At 41.6% G+C, this 21,423-nt stretch overlaps 1 protein-coding gene across 1 annotated transcript in view; it reads left to right on the top strand.

Moving 5' to 3' along the window:
• The first annotated feature begins 4,090 nt into the window (after positions 1–4,090).
• The window catches only part of MAP3K2 (mitogen-activated protein kinase kinase kinase 2), a 90,269-nt gene continuing 72,936 nt past the window's right edge, over positions 4,091–21,423 (top strand). The window contains exon 1 of the mRNA XM_032145949.2: positions 4,091–4,193. The gene's annotated coding sequence lies outside the window, so the exon portion shown is untranslated. The remainder of the gene's footprint in view (positions 4,194–21,423) is intronic.

Here is a 21,423-nt window from a genome sequence, read left to right as displayed (position 1 = left end):
AGGCGGCCATCTTTTGATTCTCAATATGCCTGTTCACAGCCCTAACCAACCTTGGACCCTCTACTGGATTTTTGTTATGTGACAAAATTAACCTCACTCTTTAAGCTGTTTTGGGCCAGGTGTCTTGTTCACTGCAGTTGAATGCATCCCAACCAATAGTACTCGTATCATTTTCATGGCCACAGCTGTGGTTTAGACTTTTAGACCTTCATCTCCCTTCCCAGAAATTTGGCCTGCTCTAATATTCTTCCTTCCCAATCTCCTGGCAGCTCTCTTCCTTCTCTAGTTTCACCCCCTGCCTGCATTTCTCTCAACACCCAGTGGCCAGCAACTCTTGCCATTCCTAGGCAGGGCATGTTCCCTCATACTTCCAAGCTGGGACACGCTTGATTCCCTCTGCCTGGAATGCGTACTCCTCCATCCTTATTTCTTCCAGCAAATAACTACCCCCATTCAAGTTTCAGTTGCCAGCCGTGGCACAATATGTGGCCAGCAAGATTCTAAGATGTCCCTGCAGATCCTTGATGGCTGGTGTACATAGCCTGCATAACCCTCAGTACTGTGAATATAATGGATTATAATCCTATGATCAGGTTATGTTATGTGACACTGTTGATGTTAAGGATAGATTATCCGGGCGCGGTGGCTCAAGCCTGTAATCCCAGCACTTTGGGAGGCCGAGGCGGGCGGATCACGAGGTCAGGAGATCGAGACCATCCTGGCTAACACGGTGAAACCCCGTCTCTACTAAAAATACAAAAAATTAGCTGGGCGTGGTGGCGGGCGCCTGTAATCCCAGCTACTCGGGAGGCTGGGGCAGGAGAATGGCGTGAACCCGAGAGGTGGAGCTTGCAGTGAGCCGAGATCGCGCCAGTGCACTCCAGCCTGGGGGACAGAGAAAGACTCCGTCTCAAAAAAAAAAAAAAAAAAAAAAAGGATAGATTATCTCAGTGGGCCTGATCTAATCATATGAACTCTTTAAAAGCCGGGTGCAGTGGCTCACACCTGTAATCCCAGCACTTTGGGAGGCCAAGGTGGGCAGATCTCGAGGTCAGGGGTTCGAGACCTGCCTGACCAACATGGTGAAAACCCGTCTCTACTAAAAATACAAAACTTAGCTGGGCGTGGTGGTGGGTGCCTGTAATCCCAGCTACTCAGGAGGCTGAGGCAGGAGAATCACTTGAACCCGGGAGGTGGAGGTTGTAGTGAGCCGAGATTGTGCCATTGCACTCTAGCCTGGGCAATAGAGTGAGACTCCATCTCAAAAATAAATAAATAAATAAAAATAAAAGCAGAGAGTTTTCTCTGGCTGGTAGCAAAAGAGGAAGTTAGAGAGAGATCTGATGTAGGAGGACGTTTGGCACACAAGAAGGTCTCTGTTGCTGGCTTTCAGGATGGCAGGGGTCATGTGGCAAGAAATGCAGGTGACCTCTAGGAACTGAAGGCAGGCCCAGGAAATAGGGATGTCAATCCTACAACCACAGGAAACTGAATTGTGCTCCAAAGAAGAATGAGCTTGGAAGATCTTTGCAAGAGCCTCTAGATAAGAAGTCAGCCCAGCTGATACCTTGATTTCAGCCTTGCAATGTACCCTGAGTAGAGAACTCAGCCTTGCCCCTGTGCAAATTTCTGATCTGTATAACTGGGAGCTAAAAAAAAGACACTGTTTTAAGTCACTAAGTCTGTGGCAGTTTGTTATGCAGCAACAGAAAAGGAACACACCACATCTCCTCTCTGAAGTCATCTCTCACTTCCCCAGGCACACCTGTGACATCTTCCTCTTGCTGCTGTGGTGCTTGATACACATCCCTCCCATGATGCAGGTCACAGTGTGTTATCATTATCCATTTACCTGTCTGCCTTTCTCACGGGATTCTGAGTTCCTAGGCAGTGGGGACTACATAATTTTATCACTGCAATCCCAGGCACAGAGTAGGAAGGCAAAAAAATATTCATTGAATGATGGTTTCATCAATAAAAAAATCCCAATATCACTAATTTGTAATCATATATACTAAAATAACCAAAGACGTCAGAGATTTAATATCTAAGCAAGAGGAAAAGTCACCAATATAAAAGGAGAATGGCGAAAAAGAAAGAATAGCTACTATAACTACACACATGGGATGTTTCTGAGGAACCCAGAGGTGAATGAAGTCCCCAGGGGTGGTAAGTGAGGGAAGGGAGTGGAGAAATGAGCAGAACTATGAGGGGAAAAAATTTATCTCTAGATTACTTAGTAAACAAACACGTTTTTATTGAATGCCTGCCACGTGGTGACCCAGTAACTGGGGAGAACAATATAGATGTTTAAGATTTAAATACTACCCTCAGGCATTCTGAGACCCTCCTTTCTGTGGCATATAGGTCTTAGAATGTTAGATTCAAGAAGGTCTTAGATTTATGCATAAAAGTCCTCCTTTTTAAAACAAATAGAAGGAAACTGATTTTCCACTGAGCTCTGTGTTTCTGAGGTGCACATCCTTGTTCCTGTGACTTTGACACCTCTGTTAATGGGTCTGTAATAAAAATTCCTGGAAGAAACCCAGAGATATTTTGACATTACACAACAGTTTCTCCCTCAGTCTCTGCCCCACAAGTGCCAGCTCCCTTGACCCTCAGAGCCCAAGTTGGGGTAGCTCCTTACCTCTGGGTCGGGTGAGTCCCACTCCCATCTCTCTCATTTCAAATGCTTCAGTGGAAATGTGGTCTGGAATATGCATGAAAGGGGTGGATCCATAATGTACCAAGAAACCAAGTAGAAGCTGAACAGGGAAGAATGGTACAGGAAGTTGTAAGGGGTATTTAAGGAAAGGAGAAGAGATGGGGCGGGAAGATGCTTTCTGGATCAAAGTAGGGTGAAAACCTCGGGATGCAGGTTAGTCACACCACGGAGGGCCTCACTGTTAGTCTGATTAATTTGCATTTTATCCTGTGGGCGATGAGGAGCGAAGGAAAGGGTTTTAGATTCTGTCTTTGGGGGTAGGGTGTCAACTCATGTCTCTGGGCTTAAGTTTCCACATCTGTTAAGCTGGAGAAGTAATACTTGCTGGGCCAACCAATGTACACAATCATTGTCATAACCAAGTATCGATGGTGATAAGAACGGAACAGAAAACACAAATAACACTTAGCCAGTCTCCAAGGGGGTGGTTTAACGTTAGCTGGCAAGCCTGAAGTAATTTCTAAAGTCCCTCAGGAAAAAAATTCTGAAACTTGAGCCACAAATTAAGAGGCAGATGGCTTTTCTCCTTGCAAATGACCTGCCACACACTCAGTCCGTCACTGCCTCTGCTAGCTCTGCTACCCTTGGGCGCTGTCCGCAGCCCACGTGGGAGATCTTTTCACGAGATCTACTCGGATGTCTGGGATCTGGCCACTACCGCAGGCTCGAGACAACCCAGGTGCGTATGCGCCGCGCACACTGAACAGCACAGGCTGCCCCGGGGCAGGGACGGGGCCGAGGCCGGGGCGGAGCCAGGACTGGGAATCCCCGCGCCGTCCGGCGGGGGTGACGGGGCGTGTCTGCGGGCGTGGCGGCCCTCTGCGCAGGCGCCGATCCACTCCCTAGGGCCGGGCGCGCGCACGCGGCGGGTTCCGCTACCGCCGGGCGGAGGGGTGCGCGCGCACGAGCGAGCGGCCGTGACGTGCGCCGCGCTACGCCCGACGTCACGGGTCCGTGTGTAGTGGCGGCCGGGCTGCCTGCCCTCAGCGGCGGCGCCTGACGAGGGTGCCGCGGCCGCTGGGCGCAGCGTTCGGGGGTTGCACGGCCCGCGGCGGCGACGAAGACAACGACCAGGACGCTCGGCGCCCCTGTCCGCGGAGGCGCCATTCCCGCCTCTTCTCCGGTCTCCGGCGACGCGGGCCCGCGGCTTCCTCCTTTCCTGCCCAGTTCCCCGCGGGCCTCGGGGTTGCAGCTGCTAGAAGCGCCGAGGAGCGCCAGGAGGACCCGGCCGGCTGCGAGGATTCACGCGCCCGCCACCCCGCCCGGCCTGGGCTTCATGTGAAAGAGTGACGGGCCTGGCCCCAAGGCCCACGCCCGACTCCTCGCGCGCCCCTCCGGCCCCCGGGGGCCCCGCGGCCGCCCCCGACCTGGGGCCGCGGTGACAGGCCGCGCTGGGGCGGAGGGGCGGGCTCGACGGGGGCGGCCCCTCCTTGGGCCTGCGGCTCTCTACGTCCCTGCGGAGCAGCCGGTACGTGCGTGTGTGCGTGCGCGCGCGTGTGTGTGTGTGTGTCGGGGGCCGTGGGCTGGGCGCCGGGAGGGGGCTGGCGGCGGCCTAAGCGCCGCTCCAGGGGCGGAGATTTCGCTGGGTGATTGCCTAGCTGCGGGAGGGCGGACCTTGGGCCCCCCGCATCCAGTCCTAAAGCCCAGGTCAGCGCCAAGTAGGCTGCTGGGCTGTGTTAGCTGTCAGACACGTTCCCTGCAGAGATTTTAGAAGGAAGGTTGCAGCTGGTCTTGGGATGAAGCAGAAATGGTACATGCAGTAAGTGAAAAAGTGCTTGTCTTTGCACTGTCACAGTGTGGTAATCTTTTGATGTAAGGTTGTTTCCCCCTTTTCTCTTTACGAAATATTTAGGTAGCACTTACGGTGCTCTTAGTCTGCGCCCGGCAGTTGTCATGCATTATCTCTCTTCATCTTCCCAGCCCAATGAAGTGGGTACATCGCCCCATTTTACAGGTGAAAACTTGAGGCTTAGAGAGATTAAGGCATTTGTCCAAGGTCGTGAAACTAGTAATCCAGGAAGGCTTGGTTCGAATATGCAGATGTCTTTTTGTAAGACTGTATTTTTCGTCTTGCAAAAAATAAATACGTTTAGAAAATGAGACTAACTGAGCAGTTTCTTTAATGGGATAAATTCTAAACACATAGACAGATACAGTTTAGTTTTCCCTAACGTAAGCTCTTCGATGTCTTTTGCCAAATCATTTTCTTGGCTTTAAAAAAAAATTTTAAAGATGGCTTCAGATACCTTTACTTCTTATATACTAGTACTGGATAGGAAAAAATTATTCTCTTACAAAAAATAAATACATTTGGTAAAACTGCATAGATCTTGAAAAGTCACAAATTTACTTTCGTAGTTTGACCTTGAAGCCCAAAGGGAACTCACAGTTGGGTTATTTGCTTGAGATTTCCTTGTTGCAAAATTTGTTGCTGGATTATGTGGCAATTTAGTGATTTGTTCGTTGTCTTATGCAATGTTTTTTAGTTCAATGTCAAATTTTAATGCGTAGAATATCGTAGAAAGTTTGATGGTGTGATTGTTTTTCATTTGTATGGAGTGCTACTAATCAGTGTTTATAAGTTAACTGAAAATTCTCATTTTAGCATGAGTTTTGTATTTTTTTAAACTATGGTGAGAGGAAAAAATAAGGAGCCAGAGCTCTGTACTGAAAAAAAATCGATACATTTCCTTTGAGTAATTGAAGCTTTATGCATAATTGCAAATGTTTAACAAATCTATTGATGCCTAGATATACTACTCTGTAATTTTCCGAGTGTATTATCAAGTTGAAGAAAATTTGTGGTCTTGCAGTCTCTGTGGAGAAAAGGTCAAATTACAAAGTTAACATGTGGATGGTTTACGGATTGATTTGTTGTTTGGTTAAAATATAAACATGTTGAATCTTATTGAATTATGTGTATATGATATCATTATAGAATGGTTATCCGTGTGCCTGTTTTGAGAAACTAGCTGTTAAAGGCTTATCTTAAATAATTGGATTGCATTAGAGACAGTCTTTTAAGCAATGTTTTAGGTGGAGCTTTTGTTTCTCATTTACTTTATTGGTACCAAAGGGTTAAACTAATACGTGCTGTATTAAAGTCATGTTTGATACTCTGCATTTCCTACAGCGTTGGTTTCAGGTTGATTTTCTCTTTCTCTATAGAATTGGAGCTATTTCCACCTACCTCCCACTTTTTATTATCAATTTCAAGCATACAGAAAATTTGGTAGTAGTAAACCACTTGTATCATGACCCTCTAGATTAAACATTTGTTGGTATCTTGCCATATTTGCTTTATCTATAGGTACATGTACAGGCATACCTTAGAGAGATTGTGGCTTTGGTTCCAGACCACTGCAATAAAGGAAAAGAAGTGAGTCACATAAATTAGTTTCACGGTGCATATAAAGTTGTTTGCAATATACTGTAGTCTATTGTGTGCAATGGCATTATGTCTAAAAAAAGTATATACCTTAATTAAAAAATTATTTATTGCTAAAATTTCTAAAGAACATTTGAGCCTTTAGGGAATTGTGATCTTTTTGCTGGTGGAGGGTCTTGCCTCCATGTTGATGGCTGCTGACTAGTAAGGATGGTTGATGAGGGGTGGCTGTTGAAGTTTGGGATGGCTGAGGCAATTTCTTAAAGTAAGACATTAGTGAAGTTTGCCGCATCGATGGACTCTTCCTTTCATGAAAGATTTCACTCTAGCATGTGATACTATTTGATAACATTTTACTCACCATAGAACATTTTTCAAAATTGGAGTCAGTCCTTTCAAACCCTTTATCAACTAATTGCTTATCAACTATCATCTAAGTTGCTTATCGTTGCTTTATCAACCAAGTTTTTGTAATCTAAGTCCTTTGTTGCTACTTCAATAATATTCACATCATCTTCACTAGGAGTAGATTCCATCTCAAGAAGCCACTTTCTGTCCAGGTGTAATGGGGTCACGCTTATAATCCCAGCAGTTTGGGAGGCTGAGGCAAGAGGATTGCTTGCGCCAAGGAATTCAAGAACAGCGTGGGCAACATGGCAAAACCCCATTTAAAAAAAATACAAAAGTTAGCCGGTTGTGATGATTTGGGAAGCTGAAGCAGGAAGATTGCTTGAGCCGGGGAGGGGAGGTCAGGGCTGCAGTGAGCTGTGGCAGTGCACACCAGCCTGGGCAACAGAGCAAGACCCTGTCTTAAAAAAAAAAAAAAGAAAAAGAAAAAAAAAAGGCTACTTTGTTTCCTCATCCATAAGAAGCAACTTTTCATCCGTTCAAGTTTTAGCTCCGCTACTAATTGTAGTTCTCTTGCTGTTTCCGTCACATCTACAGTTACTTCCTCCACTGAAGTCTTGAACCCCTCAAAGTCATCCATGAGGGCTGGAATCAGCTTCTTCCAAATTCCTGTTAATGTTGATACTTTGACCTCCTCCCATGAATCATCAATGTTCTTAATGGCATCTAGAATGATGGATCCTTTCCAGAAGGTTTTCAATTTACTTTGCTCAGATCTATCAGAAGAATCTGATCACTGTCTATGGTAGTTATAGCCTTACAAAATGTATTTCGTTTGTTTTTCTTTTTTTAGTTTCACAGTGCATATAAAGTTATGTTTACAACATACTGTAGTCTGTTAAGTGTGCAATGACATTCTAAAAAAGCAATATGTATGTACCTTAATTAAAAATTATTTGTTGCCAAAAAAATGCTAAAAGAACATCTGAGTCTGGCTCAGGCTAGCCTAATTTTTTATTTTTATTTCTATTTTTAGAGTTAGCATCTCACTGTGTTGCTCAGGCTGGTTGCAAACTCTTTGCCTCAGATGGTCCTCCCACTTTGGCCTCCCAAAATGTTGAAATTACAGGCAACTGTCCTGGCTGTATTTCTTAAATTAAGAAATGCATCCAAGTTGGAAAAGTCAAAATACCCCATTCCCTGATGACACGATCTCTCTCATATTTAGAAAAACCTAAAGATGCCACCAAAAACCTCTTAAATTTGACAAATAATCCAGTAAAGTGTCAATACAAAATCAGTGTACAAAAATGAGGAGCATTTCTATACACCAATAACGATCCAACTGAAAACTAAATCAAGAAAGCAATCTTCAAAAAAAGAAAAAATCCACCTAGAAATGTATTTAATCAAGGAGGTGACAGATCTCTATAAGGAGAACTACAAAGCCCTGATGTAAGAAATTCTAGATGACACAGACAAATGGAAGAACATCCCATACTCGTTGATTGGAAGAATCAGTTTTGTCAAAGTGACCATACAACCTGATATGGGTTGTTTATTTGTCTCCTCCAAATCTCATGTTGAAATGCAATCCCCAGTGTTGGAAGTGGGGCCTGGTGGGAGGTGACTGGATCATGGGGGTGGGTCCCTCATGAATGGCTTAGCACCATCCCCTTGATGATGAGCAAGTTCATGTGAGATCTGGTTGTTTAAAAATGTGTGGCATCTCTCCACTCTCTCACTTGCTCCTGCTCTTGCCAAGTGATGTCTTTGCTCCCGCTTTGCCTTATGTCGTGAGACCTCACCAGAGCCCGAGCAGGTGCCAGCACCATGCTTCCAGGCCAGCTTGCAGAACCGTGAGCCAATTAAACCTCTTTTCTTTATAAATTACCCAGCCTGAGGTATTTCTTTAGAGCAATGCAAGAATGGCTGAATACACTACTCAAAGCAATCTACAAATTGAAGGCAACCCCTATCAAAATACCAACATCAGCTGGGTAGAGTGGCTCATGCCTGTAATCCCAGCACTTGGGGAGGCCAAGGCAGGCGGATCACCTGAGGTCAGGAGTTCCAGACCAGCCTGACCAACATGGTGAAACCCTGTCTCTACTAAAAATACAAAAATTAGTGGGACGAGGTGGCAGTAGCCCCAGATACTTGCGAGGCTGAGGCAGGAGAACTGCTTGAACCCAAGAGATGGAGGCTGCAGTAAGCCAAGATCGTGCTGCTGCACTTCATCCTGGGCAATAGAGTGAGTCTGTGTCTCAAAAAAAAAAAAAAAAATCATTCTTCACAGAATTAGCAAAAACAATTATAAAATTCATGTGAAACCAAAAAGCCTGAATACCCAAAGCAATCCTAAGCAAAAGGAACAAAGCTGTAGGCACCACATTACCTGACATCAACTTATACCACAAGCCTGTAATAACCAAAACAGCATAGTACTGGTACAAAAACAGCCACATCCATCAGTAGAACAGAATAGAGAACCTAGAAATAAAGCCACATATTTACAGTTAACTCATCTTTGACAAAGTTGACAAGAACACAGACTGGGGAAAGGACGCCTTCCTTCAATTATGGTGCTGGGAAAATTGGATCGCCACATGTAGAAGAATGAAACAGAACCCTTATGTCTCAAAAATAACTCCAGATGGATTCAGGACTTAACTGTAAGATGTGAAGTTATCAAAAAGAAAACCTAGGGAAAACTCCTTCTGGCCATTGGTCTAGGCAAAGAATTTGTGACTAAAACCTCAAAAGCACAGGCAGCAAAAACAAAAATAGAGAAATGGGACTTAGTTGAACTAAAAAGCTTCTGCACAGCAGAAGAAATAACAGAGTAAATAGCCTGCAGAGTGGGAGAAAATATTTGCAGACTATACATCCAATGGGGACTAACATCCAGAATTAACAAGGAACTCAGACAATTAAAAAATTAATGATGAATAAAATAATCCCATTAAAACATGGGCAAAGGACATGAATAGACGTTTTTCAAAAGAAGACATACGAATGGCCAATAGGCACTAGAAAAAATGCTCTACATTATTAATCAGATAAATGTGACTTAAAATCACACGGAGATATCATCTTACTCCAATTGGAATGACTACTATTAAAAAGACAAAAAAAGATGTTGGCAAGGATGCAGAGGAAAAGGAACTATAATACACTGGTGGTGGGAATGTAAATTAGTTTTCCCTCTAGGGAAAACAGTGTGGTGAGTTCTCAAGGAACTGAAAATAAAACTACCATTCCATCCAGCAATCCTAGTACTAGGTATCTGCTCAAAGCAAAAGAAATCATTATATCAAAAAGATACCTGCAGTTCTATGTTTATCACAGCACTATTCACAGTAGCAAAGATATGGAATCGACCTAATTGTCTATCAGCAGATGACTGGGTAAAGTAAATGTGGTGTATATACACAATGGAATACTATTCAGCCATGAAAAAGCATACAGTCATGTCTTTTGTAGCAACACAGATGGAACTGGAGGTCATTATCTTATGTGAAACAAGTCAGACACAGGAAAATACCTTATATTCTCACTTATAAGTGGGAGCTAAATAATGTGTACACATGGACATAGAGTATGGAATGATAGATAATTGGGACTCAGGTTGTGGGGTGGGAGCAGGTGGATGATGAGAAATTACTTAGTGGGTATAATGTACTTTATTTGGGTAATGGATACCCTAAAAGCCCTAACTTCACCACTACACAATCTACACATGTAACAAAATTATACTTGCACCCAATAAATGTATACAAATACAAATGGAAATAATTTTTTTTTTTTTTTTTTGAGACAGAGTTTCACTCTGTCACCCAGGCTGGAGTGCAATTGCACGATCTCAGCTCACTGCAACCTCCGCCTCCCCGGTTTGCCTCAGCGTCTTGAGTACCTGGAATTACAGGCATGCTACACCCATCTAATTTTATATTTTTAGTAGAGATGGGGGTTTCACCATGTTCATCAGGCTGGTCTCGAACTCCTGACCTCAGATCCGCCTGCCTTGGCCTCCCAAAGTGCTAGGATTACAGGTGTGAGACACTGCGCCTGGCCAGATATAATTTTTTAACAGAACAGTGGGTGTGCTGGGGTGGCTATTGGAATGTCACTGTTCCTAGGACTTTAAAATATGTTTGTACACAAAGACTTGAAAGTTGAAGTGACTCCTTCATCCATGGACTGCAGTATAAATGTTGTGTTAAAAGGCATGAAAACAACATTAATCTTGTACATCTTCATCAGAGCTCTTGGGTGACTAGATGCATTGTCAGTAAGCAAAAGGAATCCTTATTTCTGAGCAGTAGGTCTCAACAGTGGGCTTAAAATATTCATTAAAGCATGCTATAAACATAAATGCTGTCAGTCATCCAGGTTTTCTTTGATTTCTACAATACAGGCAGAGTAGATTTAGCATAATTTTTAAGGATCCTAAGACTTTCAGAGTGGTAAATGAGCACTGGGTTCAGCTTAAAGTCATCAGCTGCATTACCTTTAACAAGAGAAACAGACCATCCTTTGAAGCTTTGAAGCCAGGCATTGATTTCTCTTCTCTAGCTGTGAAAGTCCCAGATGCCATCTTCTTCCAATAGAAGGCTCTTTCGTTGCCACTGAAAATCTGCTGTTGAGTGTAGACACCTTCATCAGCTAGATCTTCTGAATAACTTGCTGCACCTTCCACATCAGCACTTGCTGCTTCATCATGCACTTTTATGTTATGGAGGTGGCTTTCGTAAACTTCATGAGCTGTCCTCTGCTAGCATCCAACTTTTCTTCTGCAGTTTCCTCACTTCTCTCAGCTTTCATAGAATTGGAGAGAGTTAGGTCCTTGCTCTGGATTGGGCTTTGGTTTAAGGAAATGTGTTTGGTTTGATCTTCTATCCAGACTAGTAAAACTTCCTCTGTGTCAGCAGTAAGGCTGTTTTGCTTTCCTATCGTTTGACATGCCTTCCCTACTAATCTTAATCATTTCTAGCTTTTGATTTAAAGTGGGAGATGTGTGAGTCTTCCTTTCACTTGAACACTTAGAGGCCACTGTAAGGTTATTAATTGAGCTAATTTCAATATTATTGTGTTTCAGGAAATAGGAAGACCCAAGGAGAGAGAAATAGAGGGGGATGAGGACTGGGTGGTAGAGCAGTCATAACACATCCAACATTTATTCAGTTCATTGTCTTATATTGACATGATTTGTGGCACCCCAAAACAATTACAATAGTAACATCACAAATCACTGATCACAGATCACTGTAGCAGATATAATAACAATGAAAAAGGTTGAAATATTGCAAGACTTACCAAAATATGATACAGATACACAAAGTGAACACAGGGTGCTGTTTGAAAAATGGTGCCAATAGACTTGGGTGATGCAGGGTGCCACAAACTTTCAATTTGTAAGAAAACACATTATTATCTGTGAAGCACAATGAAAAGTGAAATAAAACAAGGTATACCTCTACTGAAAGAAAACAACTATCAAACTAGAATTCTAGGTCCTGGAACTATATATTTCAAAAATAAAGGAGAAATAAACACTTCCAGATATTTTTTTTAAAAAACGTCACTATGAAGCAGAATAAAATGAAGCTCAATAAAATGAGATATACTTGTATATTATTTTCAGCTGAACTCTTTGAAACTAAGCTATGGACATTATGACATTTTACCCCTCAATATGTCACATGCATCCCCTAAAGTTAAGGACATTTTCTTACCTATCCAAAATACCATTATTGTTACTTTTCTTAGGTGTGATAATTCTTTAATATACTCTAATATATATCCATATTTACATCTCATTCGTACTGAATTGTCATTTGTGATTTGTACACCCATGCCCACCAAATCAGGATTTCATCAAAGTTTATTCATTGCATTTAGTTGTTAAGGCTTTTTGATCTCTTCTAGTCTACAGCAGTCTCACCTCTTACCCCCTTTAAAAATGACAATGATTTTTTTTAAGAGATCAAGACAGTTGTCTTATAAAGTGACTCATATTCTCGATTTGTCAGATCCCCCCCCCCCCCATAGCATTGTTTAGCTTGTTCCTGTATTCTCCCTATACCAGTTGTTAAATGTAAACTAGATTTAAAGGGTCGATTAGTGTTGGTTTTTTTTTTTTGAGACGGAGTCTTGCTCTGTAGCCCAGGCTGGAGTGCAGTGGTGTGATCTTGGCTCACTGCAAGCTCTGCCTCCCGGGTTCATGCCTTTCTCCTGCCTCAGTCTCCCGAGTAGCTGGGACTACAGGTGCCCGCCACCGCGCCCAGCTAATTTTTTGTATTTTTAGTAGAGATGGGGTTTCACCCTGTTAGCCAAGATGATCTTGAGCTCCTGACCTCATGATCTGCCCACCTCGGCCTCCCAAAGTGCTGGGATTACAGGTGTGAGCCACTGCGTCCCACCACAGTCGATTAGTTTTAATTTAAACATTTTGGGCAAGAATACCTAATAAGTGATTTAATATATTTTATATGCCTCCCATTAGGAGACGTACACTGTGCAGTCCCATTATTTGTGATACTAAGTTTGACTGCTTTGTTGAGAGGAGTAAAGTGAGTTATATTTTTCTCACTGCAGTCAGCAAGAAATCTGTGGCATGATAAATTAGCACCGTAGTGCTAGTCTGTTCTCCAGTGATCTCTTACCTAACAGTTGTGGTATCTTTTGCTGATCCTTGTCAGGCTAACTTCTAAATTTCAGTGTTAATAAATGTTTGTTGGTCTATAGATGGAAACAAATCACAGGAATTAAAAAATATCCAGCTAGGTTAATCAGAATCTGATTTTGTGGATTTTAAAGATTTTAACAAAGAATTCAAAGTATACTTTGTTACAAATTTTATAAGAAACCTGGCTTGAAAAAAATGGGAATAACTCAGTGCTGGTCTTCTGTACTCTTAAGAAGTGCATTTAAATTTTTCTTGGACAACATCTACTGCACAAGAACAGCCAGAAGGCTGGGCGTGGTGGCTCACGCCTGTAATCCCAGCACTTTGGGAGGCCGAGGCGGGTGGATCAGGAGGTCAGGAGATCAAGACCATCCTGGCTAACACGGTGAAACCCATACAATGTAAGGGAAGGGTGGATCTACTAAAATACATTTTGAGAAAATTGTCTATTTTGTGATATAATGGGAGGAGCACTGGATTGAGAGTCAGATCATTCTTACCATTATATGAAGTTCAAGAATTATAAATTTTTGAGCTGAGCTGTGTGGTGCATGCCTCAACTACTCAGGAGGTTGAGGCAGGAGAATCCCTTTAGCCCAGGAGTTGGAGGGCATCCTGGGCAACATAGCAAGACCCTGTATCAAAAATCAGGAAAAAAAGAAGGATGAATTTTTAAACTTTACTGCATGTTCTTATTTCATAGTGATTGCTTTAGTAAACATTTATGAGTAAAGAATGAATTTCTGATTATGATATGTTTGTTACATTTAGAAGTGAACTTCATTTTTATGAAGCCAGTTATAAGTAAATCAAATATATGTAATACAAAATTGAACTTAAAAAACCTTTCCTCTTATTCTCAAAGTGTTGTGTGAGATGTATCTATATATCTATATGTACACACACTTAACAAGAAGTGTTAAGTTTGTCTTTTGTCTTGGATATTCCTGGGATTTATTTGGAACATTGGTTGACTATATTTCTCTTGGTAGTTAATCACATAGTTGCTTTGTAATATCTCTTGTATTGTTGCCTTTATTGTTACTTAACTCTCAGGTTAAAGAGTTAAGATTAGGTCTTAACTCTTACTTTGTCATTGTCGTTTATACCTTGCCTTCCCAACTAAAAGGAGGATAGGGATAGAATCTTTAGATTCCCTACGGTCACTAGCTTACTGGTTTTCTTACAAGTGGTCAACAGTTATTTGTTTGAGATTCATAGTACCATAAATTTAAAAAGCACTATGAGGTTTATAAACTTTGGACTTTTTTTCCATTTGTGTGGTTAGTCATTTAGTGTGAACTTTAATAGTTAATAATGACAAAAGAATAGTTTAATATATTTTATCGGTATTCTTTGGATCATTCTCAAATTAGGTCCCTTTATTGTCACTGAGAATGCTCCTAGGGCACTCTGTGCACACTTGCCTCTACCATTGTACTTGCCACATTGCACTATAATCATCGCTGTGTCCTTCAGTAGTAAGTTAGCTCATCAAGAACAGAGGCAGTGTTTTGTTGTTTGGTACTCCAGTAACTAGCACAGTGCAGACAGCAGGGATCTCCTTTTCAGTACTGTAAGATTACTTAAAAGGTGATGCCTCCCAAAATCATTGATGATTTACAGAAGTTTTGGTTTGAATTTACTGGTTGAGTTTCCTTTGTTTCTTCTTTTCTCCTACATGATACTGGTTTTACTTTAGTTAAATGTAATTTTCTATGTTCTAGGCACTGATTTCAGTACTACTTTTAAGATTTTAATTCGTTTAATCCCTACAACAACCCAGTGGAATTAGTTACTGTTATTATATCCGTAGTGCAGATGAGGGAACTGAAGCACAGGGACGATAAGCAACTTGCTTAGGTTCACACATCTTGTCTGTGGTGGAGCTAGGACTTGAACTCAGGCAACCTGGCTCTAGAATATGTGCTCCTAACATGCTGCTTTTCTTGCTTTATCAGGGCATTGAGAAAATTGGATTTGTAATATATCTTTCATCAAGCAATATAAAAACATTCTTTGACATTTATATTATACTATATAATTCATTGAGTATCCGCTATGTGCCAGAGTGGGGATGGTATTTCCAGAAGGCCTTGAAGAGTTGTCAGCAGTTGAACTAAGTTAACAAACCTTATACGTTAACCGACTGTGCTTACAATGTGTATTGAAAAAAAACTTTAAAATATAGAAAAGATAAAGAAAATAAAGGTAGTGAATAGCTAAGACTATGAGCTTGGGATTTAGACCTGAGTGTGAGTCTGAGCTCCACTCTCTAAGCCTCACTCCTCTGTAAAATTGGGGTATAGTGTCTAATTCATAGGGCTTTTAAATGAGGTTTAAGTGAGATAATATGTTTAGGACAATGCCTAGCATGTGTTCCAAAAACATTATCAGTTATTGTAAAAATCTCTCATAATCCACATAGATTCTGTCTATTTTGATGTACAAAGAAGCTCTCTTATTTAATGTGATTGGGAGGTATTTATTACATTTTAAAAAGTTATTAATATAAGGGGAATAAAAATGATACATTCTACCTTAAATGTTTATTTTGTTTAAGAAAACATAGAGGCCAGGCACCATGGCTGGTGCCTGTAATCCCAACCCTTTGGGAGGCCAAGGTGGGTGGGTCGCTTGAGCCCAGGAGTTTGAGACCAGCCTAGGCAACATGAGGAAACCCTGTCTCTCCAAAAAAAAAAAAAAAACCCCACAAAATTAGCCAGACGTGATAGCACACAGGCCGGTAGTTCCAGCTACTCAAAAGGCTGAGGTGGGAGGATTACTCAAAAGGCTGAGGTGGGAGGATTGCTTGAGCCCGGGAGGTTGAGGCTACAGTGAGGAGTGATCATGCCACTGCTTTCCAGTCTGGGTAACAGAGTGAGACCCCATCTCAAAAACAGAAAAACTCAGAAAACAAACAAACACAAAAACCGTATAGATGTAAAGCAGTCTGAGTATATGATCCATCTAGAGACGTATGATTTTTCCTCCTAGTCTTTTACAGTTGATTCACCTATACCTGATTTAACAGTTTTTTGTAACTAGCTGTTGAGTTTTTCTAAAATTCGGCTTCATTTTTATAGAATCAACTCTTCATATTTATAATTTTACTGATTTATGTAGTATTTAAACTGAATGTTATTTTATCATAACAAACTATATGTTATAAACTGTAAATTATAAATATAACTAATTCTTGGTAAGTTGATGGGAATATAAACGTATTGGTTTGATAAAAAGTAAGCTTCACTAGTGGCGAATGTTCAGTAATTTATTGGAGAGAATGGAGAGTGTTGTTTAATTTGCCAAATTAGTTAAGGATGTTGGATAAGAGAAAATATTGTTGTCTTGCCTTCTAGTATCTCTGAGTAGTTGAGAAAGTATTATACAGATATTTAAACAAAGGATTCAGCACTACATAATGATAATGTACCAGTTTTGTTTCAGCTATTTCAAGTTTTTAAAATTTGTACCTTTGGTTTTTCTTTGTATTCTGGTTCCTTGAGGATGTGTAGTTTTTTAGATCTCCATTTTCCATATCTGTCATCTTCTCTCAGTATCTTTCCATTCTGGTAAAGCTTCTTAGGTTTAATCTCTGTAGCCACATCAATAGTTCTTTTCCTTATTCCCTCTAGTATCTATTAAAAATATTTTTTGTCTCACAGTTTTTGTTGTTGTTGTTGTTTGTTTGTTTTGAGACAAGGTCTCTCTATGTTGTCCAGGCTGGAAGGCAGTGGTGTGATCTCAGCTCACTGCAACCTCTGGCTCCTGGGCAAGTATCTTATTCTGCAGTTGAATCTGTATTATCTTGGCAGTCCTAGATCTCACCCATTTCCTTTTTCATGTTGTCTTTGTTTTGCATCTCAGCCTAGCCTCCCATTTGGCTTTCTCTTCCTGTTTTATAAAGACATGTCTTCTGGCATTGAAGCTATCATACAATTTTCTACAAATTTCAAACTGTATGTTAGGAAGCAGAGATAATATTTGTCTACTGTGTGCCAGAAAATTCATATCACATTTTTAAACTTAATAACTATGGTATATCATATTTTTCTGATTTTACAGGTAAGGCTCAGAGTCACATAGTGCAGTTGGGATTTTGTGTGGCTCTTCCAGTTAGAGCAAAGGTTCCTAACATTCCCGCTGCCTCCACATTGCTCATATTCTCGTTATATTCATCATTCTCTATAACGACTATATGCACTGGAATACATATATTTTCTGTGATGAATGTGTGCACTGGAATCTTCTGGGGCTAGGGCCAATGTAGTTTAAAAAAAAAAACCACTGAAATTTAGATGCTATTCTAAATAGCTTTTATAATTGCCCACATCTTTTATAATTGCTAAGTCAGAGTTCTGATAAATATTTGGGTAAACTAGAATTGCTTTATTTGTATTACATATACTTTTCAGTGAGATGACAATAAACTCGTCTATTTTAAATAAATTTTATGGGAAGTGGGTTCATTTTTCTGATCTCTAAGAGAAGTAATATAGGAGAGTTTAATGTCCATAGTTAAAGGATTTATTTTAATTTCTTAAAATGAATAAAAATAGAGTGAACATTGGATATTTTCAGTATGATTTCTTTTTTTTTTGAGACAGGATCTGGCTCTGTCATTCAGGCTGGAGTGCAGTATCAGGATTACTGCTCACTGCAGCCTTGACCTCCTAGGCTCAAGCAATCCTCCCACCTTAGCTTCCTGAGTAGCTGGGGCTACAGGCACACCATTATACCCAACTAATTTTTAAATTTTTGTAGAGGCAGGGTCTCTGTATTGCTCAGGCTGGTCTTGAACACCTGGGCTCAAGCGATCCTCCTGTCTCAGACTCCCAAAGTGCTGGGATTATAGGCGGGAGCCACCGTGCACAGCATCAGCATGATTTTTAACTAGTTGTAGACTATTATTCTGAGTAGGCTATGAACAAAAACCCCAGTATCTCAGTGGCTTAAAACAACAAAAGGTGTATGTTTTGCTCATTCCATGTATTCAATGAGGGTCAGCTGGGGGCTTAGCTCAACATTTTTGTCATCCTTACTTTGGGTCCCACTTTGGGACCTCACGTGGGAGCAGCCACTGTACGGAACTGCTGGGTCCAACCTGCAGACCCTGGCTGAATGACAGATGAACAAATGCACTCAGACACCAGAAACCAGTGAAAGAGCGGGCTAGGGGACCAGGCCGCCCACAGACACTGAGGAGGGTGCTGTAAAGAGTCAGCAGCTGTGGCCTGACAAGCCTACACTGCCGGCATTTATTCAGTATAGATTTAATGACAAAGGCCTTGAGTCAACACACTTGTGGGCAGTTCACATGGTCGCGCCCCCCCCCCCCCCCCCCCCCACCCTGCCACCCCAGTAGTCCTGCACTCGGATGATTAAAGGCCAGGTTCCAAGGTCTAAGTAAACTTATCTAGATCAGTTTCTTTACATTCCCTTGTTATCTAACCTAAACTGTCAGGCACCTGATAAGAGAATCTGGCTGCCTTCAGCCAAATCTTTTTCCGAAGCTTTTGTAAAATCTTACAGCCTTCCAAGAAGGTTTGCATCTTTCTACTGTTTTTCCCACCACCCTGACTGATCTCCTACGTCTCTCCCTTTTCTGTTTTTAGCATCAGGTTTTGTTGATAGGAGAGTACAGATATGTGCAGCAGGTTTGTCAGGCGTGGTGGTAACTGCTCATATTCCAGCTTTGCATCCTGGAATTAGTAAATAACATAAGACAAACTTGAGTATAATTAGCAATATTTTTTTTTTTTTTCCAATCAAGGAGTGACCTGTATTGTTACTTGGCACTTCAGTTCATTGTGTGCTGTTACTAAGGAACCCCACTGGGGTTATGTTAATCTCTCTCAGCCAAGCAGTCGCATTGTTAGAAGCTGGGAAGGGGGGTATTTGTCTAAGTAACGGGGCAGAAAAAAGGCGAATTTAGAAGATGGGCCAAATAGAGTGTAGCAGGTACCAGTTGCAGGCAGAGTGAGAGAATTAATCCCAGCACTTTGGGAGGCTGAGGCAGGTGGATCATGAGGTCAAGAGTTTGAGACCATCTTGGCTAACATGGTGAAACCCCATCTGTACTAAAAATACAAACATTAGCTGGATATGGTGGCATGTGCCTGTAGTCCCAGCTACTCGGGAGGCTGAGGCAGGAGAATCACTTGAACCTGGGAGGTGGAGGTTGCAGTGAGCCCAGATCACACCACTGCACTCCAGCTTGGTGACAGAGTGAGACTCTGTCTCAAAAAAAAATAAAGCATAACAAGGAACAGATTATCTGGAGTGAATGGTGTCTGTGTGCAGAGCAGGATTCACTCAGTCTTCTGACTCATCTTCTTCAGCATCCTGTCCGGGGCCTGTGTTGTCTGAGGAAGCCGCATTGTCCGGGGCTATGGGTCCTGTAGGGTTATTTTCTTTATTTCTGGTACTGGGTTGGGTCCTAGCCATGCCATGGTATGGTTTGATGCATTGTACTGGAATCCAAAGAGGACCTGAGGGGGTGTGAACAGAAGCATATCCTCTCCCCCACTTTAACAATTCATTTTGACCACACCATACATTACTGTTTATGTCTTTCCATAAAATTGCAGGTTTTATGTCTCGAGAGGTTTTAGCAAAGTGCTTTTCTACAGCTGATTGAAATTTATTTAAATTTTTAAAATTAAGGGTAAATAAGGCTTGTGCTAGTAGTGTTGCAGGGTCCTTATTCATATTCCCCCTTTTTTGTTTTCTGAGCATACTTTTAAGGGTGGATTGGGTACGTTCTATGGCCTGTCCTTGGGGGTTATATGGGATGCCTGTGGAATGTTGGATGTTCCATGTGTGACAAAATTGTTGAAATTGTGAGCTGGCATAAGCCATACCGTTATCAGTTTTAATTTCTGTGGGCTGTCCCATAAATGCAAAAGTTAAAAGAAGATGTTTAATGACATATCGGGTGGACTCTCTAGGAAAAGCATGAGTACTAATTAAATGAGAATTGGTATCAATGGATACACGTACATATCTAAGTTTTCCAAATTCAGGGATGTGTGTAACATCTGTTTGCCATAACTGATTAGGTTCTAGTCCTCTAGGGTTAACACCTGTTGAAGGAGGGGATGTGCCTGTGAACTGGCAATCTGGGCGTTGTAGGATAATTTGTTTAGCTAGTCTCTGGGTAAGTTGAAATTGTTTAGATAAGTTTCTCAAGTTTTGGTGGAAAAATTGATGCATTTGGGTGGCTTGGTCAAGCAGTGATGTCATAACCTGTAGGTCTGCTTGATCATTGCCATAAGCCAGTAGGCCAGGCAGTGAGCTGTGTGCCCAAATGTGTGTAATAAAAATAAGATGTATACATTGATCTAGTAGTTGCTGAAGTTGGAGAAAAAGTGCACACAGAGTGGGCTCCAGAGTGGTCTTAATGAGGGCTGTCTCAAAGTTCCACAATAAATAAACAGTAAGCAGAGTCACTAACAATATCGATGAGCTGAGTGGAAAAAGTTTCTAAGGCTAATATTAAGGCTCCAACCTCAGCTCTCTGAGCGCTAGTAAATCCAGAACGAGTGAGGGAATTATGTGATCTCCACCACACAGCCGCTTTTCCATGTTTATCAGAGCCATCAGTAAACAATGTTAAAGCATTAGGTATGGGGGATTGAACTATTTTAGTAGGCAAAACAACAAAAGTACGAGATAAGAACTGAAGGAGTTTGTCAGCAGGAAGGGTATGCCCTATAAGGCCTGTGTAATCAGACAGTGCTGTTTGCAGGTCCATAGATAAGGGCAATAGTGCTTCAAACTGCTTTTTACTTAAAGGAATCCTGATGATATCAGGGTCATAACCTAGCAACCGATTGCATTGTCTGAGGCCTGAATAGATGACTTTACTGACTAACTGGACATAGGGAAAGAGTGTTTTAGTCCCGGTATGTGAGCAAAAAACCCATTCTAGAAATCATAGCTCTGGGCCCATCTGTCCTGTTAACCCTGTAGGGGAGTGTTTCGTGGGAAAAACAAACATTTGAACTGAATATCGTGGATCTGTGTGATCTAATTGCCTTTGAGAGATAGCTTGCTCTACTTCTTCAATTTCCCTTTGTGCTGTAGGAGTTAAATACCTAGGAGGGTCTAGGGCAGCATTGCCTTTTAAGATAGAAAACAAGTTATGCCTAAGGTGGGGCAAAGCCAGTTAATATCACCTAGTAATTTCTGATAGTCATTTAAGGTGTGTAAGTTGCTAGTATCTAATTTAAGGTTTTGAGGTCTTACCGAGAAGTTAGTCTGTAT

Source organism: Hylobates moloch, unplaced genomic scaffold, assembly GCF_009828535.3.
Source record: "Hylobates moloch isolate HMO894 unplaced genomic scaffold, HMol_V3 SCAFFOLD_24, whole genome shotgun sequence".
Lineage (NCBI taxonomy): Eukaryota > Metazoa > Chordata > Mammalia > Primates > Hylobatidae > Hylobates > Hylobates moloch.
Note: the sequence above shows the minus strand (reverse complement) of the source record. Positions and strands in the feature narration are given on the sequence as shown.